The sequence below is a fragment of the Anolis carolinensis genome, chromosome 3, assembly GCF_035594765.1.
Source record: "Anolis carolinensis isolate JA03-04 chromosome 3, rAnoCar3.1.pri, whole genome shotgun sequence".
NCBI lineage: Eukaryota > Metazoa > Chordata > Lepidosauria > Squamata > Dactyloidae > Anolis > Anolis carolinensis.
Window position 1 is genome coordinate 99,691,610 of NC_085843.1, and position 5,113 is coordinate 99,696,722.

The window sequence follows — 5,113 nt, forward strand, 5'->3', positions numbered from 1 at the left end:
TGTGTATTGCTATATATAATGATTAATACAAGGCTATATCAGAAAGAGTTAATGGCAACCACAGGTATTAGTGTTACTGCCATTCTATGTACAAGTTGAACCTCCCTTCTCCATAATTCCAAAATCTTAAATACACCAACATCTGCAATTGTCCACATAGATGGCTGGGATACTGACAACTTTGTTTTACGATGGTTCAGTGTACACAAATTTTGTTTCATGCATAATACTTTTAATATTTTGTGTAAAATTACCCTCAGACTATGTATATAAAGGTGTATATGAAATATAAATGAAATGTGCATTTAGACTTTGGTCCCATCTCTGAGATATCTCATTATGTATCTATATGCAAACACAGATAGAAAAATTTTAAACAATCTGAAGACCAAAACATTTCTGGTCTGAAGCAGATTGAATAGGGAATAATCAACCTGTACATGAAATTCTACAAGAGGTTTTGGTACAAAGAAGAGCTGCTACATATATACTACCACCCCTTCTTTAAAATAAACAATGTTGTAAAATTAAATGGACAAAATTTGCATCCAGAAATCTCCAATGCTATAGAATCGTGTATACCTTCTATGGTCAGATTCACAGAGAAATCAGTTAATTAAAGTATGTACATATGTTTTCCATTTACTTATTGGTTGTTCATACATCATAGCTGTGTGACATCAACAAAGGAAGAAGGAAATGGCTCTGTTTTTTTTTATTGGTTGCCTTTGTGCAGAAGAAATCAGTGCATGATAGGCCACCTTACCTTACCCTGAAATGCTTTTTCATATCTGCACACAAGGAGGTTTAGACCACCTTAAATTCTAGTCTTGGGAGGAAAAGTTGTATATTGTTATTGTAGTTTATAGAGAAAATATGATCTTAATCACAACTCCAATTGAAGGTGACCCTCCTAGTGGAATGAGTAGGGTGCTCTAAATCCAGTATTCTGCTTGATCACATTTTGTATCCATGAATCAGAATTGTCCTGCTCACTTCAAAGGATCAGTCTGAACGCAGATCAGAGATAGCTGCTCTCAAATCCAATCTTTATTGAAGAACACATGACTTTGGAAAAGTCAAGAATGACCCAATGTTTACATACAATCATTTTTATCACCTCTGATGCTACGTAACACCACACGTAAATATCATCATCAATTCCCACCCCCAATATCACATTACTACCATTTTCACACACTAGACCAATTATAATTGTTTATATTTTCAACCCCAAGTTCCCAGGCATATTCTATCTTCTTCTGCCAGGTGCTTCTAGGATTGTTTATGTTATGACTCCCAGTTCAGGGCTTGGTAATTCAGCCCTATAACTGGGTTCCATGACATGGTGCCCTCCTTTTCTTCGTCCTCCTCTTCGGTTCTTCTTTCATCACAAATCTGAAACAAACCAAACAATAATTCTATGTGTCCATTTTGTCCAAAGTACCCCTATACTTTTTCAGTAAGCTACGATGGAATACAGGGTGTATTTTCCCTAAACTTTTTGGCAATGCCAACTGGAAAGTCACCTCGTTGATAACACCCTGTATTCTGAATGGTCCAATATATTTAGGGCCCAATTTTTTCGAAGGTAGCCCCAATTTGATGTTTTGGGTACTTAACCATACTAGATCTCCTTTCTCCAATTTATCGCCTTCCACCCTTTTTCTGTCTGCGAACGTTTTATACTTTTTGTGTGCTTCCTTTAATGATGCAGTCACTTGATCCCAGCATTCTAACATTTGATTTTTCCATTTCCCTGCCCCTGTTTCCTCATTCTCTGTCCATTTTGGCAACTGGGGCAGAGGTTGTATTTCATACCCGTAAACTATTTCAAAGGGAGTTTTATTTGTTGCTGAATGTATAGTCGAATTAAAAGCTAGTTCTGCAAAAGCCAACCACCTAGACCAGTCATTTTGTCTCATGTTAGAATACATTCGAAGGAACTGCCCAAGTGTCTGCTGAGTACGTTCCACTGCTCCGTTTGTCATGGGGTGGAAAGCAGAACTTAGACTCCTTTCTGCTCCCAGCATTTCCAAAAATTTTTCCCAAAATCTGGCTGTGAATTGAACTCCTCTGTCACTGACCACTCTACTGGGACATCCATGAAGTTTGTAAATATGATTTATGTATAATTCAGCTAGTTTCTCCGCTGATGGTAATTTCGTCAGTGGTATAAAGTGGGCCTGTTTAGAAAATAAATCTAATACTGTCCAAATATAACGATGTCCTTTGCTGACCGGCAGTTCCCCTACAAAGTCCATAGCTACACATTCCCAAGGTCTGGTAGGTTCCACTACTGTTTGTAACAATCCCATTGGCTTCCCTCCTCTCGATTTATTTCTGGCACAATCATCACATTGAACAACATGATTCTTTATATCCTTCCTCATTCCTGGCCACCAACAATGTTTTGCTATTGCCTTTGTTGTTTTTGTGATTCCCGGATGACCAGCGCTCTGGTTATTGTGAAAACGCTCCAAAATTTTAATCCTTAATATTGCTGGGATATATAGTTTCTTGTTCACGAACCAAAACCCCCTCTTCTGCTCCCCCTTTTCCGAATTGGATGCGATCCACTGATCTCCCTCATAAGACTGTTTCAGTTCTTTTCCCCAATTATTTTCCCCGTCGAGTTCAAGAATAGCAGTGTTCTCTTTTTGTGTTTGCGCTCTTGTCCTGACCGCTAAACCCCATTGTTTATCAGAGAATATTGTCCCCTCTTTTGCTGCGGCCAGGCTTTCGTGTTGAGGCATGCGTGAAAGAGCATCTGCCAAGACATTTTGCTTTCCCTGGAAAAACTTTAATTGGAAATCGAACCTGCTGAAGTACTGCGCCCATCTAATTTGTTTGGGGGACAATTTTCGAGGAGATTTTAAATACTGGAGATTCTTATGGTCAGACCAAATTTCAAATGGGATTCCGCTCCCTTCGAGGAAGTGTCGCCAGCATTCTAAGGCTTTTAATATGGCTAATGCCTCTTTTTCCCATATGGGCCAACATTTTTCAGTTTCACTGAACTTCCGGGACAAATATCCACAAGGTTTTAAGTTCCCATTTTGATCCTTTTGCAATAGTACTGCCCCGTATGCACAGTCTGAAGCATCGCAATGGATTATGAAAGGGCTTTTGATATCGGGGTGTTTTAGGATGGGTTCTTCTGTGAAGCATCCTTTTAGGGTTTCAAATGCCTTTTGGCATTCCGGCGTCCAACTCAGTTTGGCGCCAGGAGCTTTCACTTTGGCCGTCTCCCCTTTTCCTTTTGTTTTTAAAAGTTCAGTAAGTGGCGCGGCTATTTGTGCGAAGCCTTTTATAAAGGATCGATAAAAATTTGCAAATCCCAGAAACGATTGCAACTGCCTCCTTGTTTGAGGTACTCCCCATTCTTTTAGGTCTGATACTTTAGACGGGTCCATAGCTAATCCTTCTGGAGATATCCGATATCCCAGAAAGTCAATTTGAGTCTTATTAAATTCACACTTGGATAATTTTGCATACAGCTTCGCTTCCCTTAGTCTTTGTAAAACTTCCCGGACCAATTCTACGTGCTTTTCTTTATCTTCAGTTACGATCAAGATATCATCAAGAAATATGAATACCCCTCGATATAATAATGGGTGCAGTATTTCATTTATGAGCTGCATAAAGCAACCGCCGCCATTTTTTAATCCGAATGGCAAAATTTTATATTCAAAATGGCCGAATGCGCAGGAAAATGCAGTTTTCCAAGTATCCTCAGGTTTGATTCTTAATTTATGATATGCTTCAATTAAATCAAGTTTAGTAAATATGCTCCCTTTCTTCAATACGGTAATTAGATCCTTTACTAAGGGCATAGGGTATTTATTGTCCTTAGTAATTGCATTTAAATTTCTATAGTCAATGCACAATCTTAGGGAGTTGTCTTTCTTTCTCCTAAATAACACTGGGGCTCCGAGAGGAGAATTGGATGGCTTAATGAAGCCTCGCGCCAGGTTCTTATCAATATATTTCCTCAATTCCTCCTTCTCCTGAACAGACATGGGATATACTTTTGGTTTCGGTAAGGTTGCTCCTGGGGTTATTTCAATTTCTACTTCTACATTCCTCTTGGGGGGTAATTTACTCGCCTCTTTCTGATTAAAAACATCCACAAAGTCTCTGTATTCCGGCGGCAATAGCTGTGGGTCTATTTCGCCTGCTTCATCTCCCTCGTCCTCCTCTCCTGCTAATCTACTTATCTCCCATCGCGTCTGTTGTTCTTTAAACGCCAGGCTCTTCCCTCTCCAATCTACTTCAGGGTTTGCCTGTTCAAGCCACGGTATCCCTAGTATCACGTGGTATGAGGCAATAGGGGCTATCACAAAGGATATTCTCCCTTCCCATTTGCCTATTTTACATGGGACCCCTTGCATTTCCTTTGTAGATACTTCCCCAGCAGCAACTGATCCATCTAGCTGCGAAAATGCAATTGGGGAGTCAAGAAATGTCTGCTGGCATTTCAGTGCTTCTGCTAGTTCCGGAGTTATAATGTTCCTAGAGCAACCGCAATCCACGAATGCCCTGCAGGTGGCCCGATTCTCTAGCCCCGATAGGCAGATTGGCACTACTAGCATGCGTTTGTCTCGACTCACCAGCCTCTCCGGAGATTCTGGGGCTCGCACCTCCTCCTCCGCTCGCCTCCCGACTGCTGGCTTGGGCTTTGAGGGTTTTGGCGGCTCCCCCTTCCGGGCCCAACATTCTGCTGCTCGATGGCCCGTCTTCCCACATACAAAGCACCCCGGTTTGGGTTTGTTGTCATCTCCTTTGAAGGGAATCCCCGGCCTTGCTCCGGGCCTTTCCTGCTTCCTCGTTTCTCCTCGACCTCTCGCCGTCGGTCTTTGCTGGCCGCTGCCGCCCCTGAAACGCTTCACTTGGGCTAGGGTGGATTCAATGCGCCCCGCTAGTTGTATCCAGCCCCTTAGTGTTTCTGGGTCGTCTCTATGTGCCGCCCAACTAAAAATCTCGGGGCGTAGTCCCTCCTTGAATATTTCCACTTTGGTCACTTCAGACCACTCTGGTACCTTTTCTGCGAGATGGAGGAATTCCTCTGCGTACTCAGGCACCGTTTTGTCCCTCTGCTTTATTCCTTTAA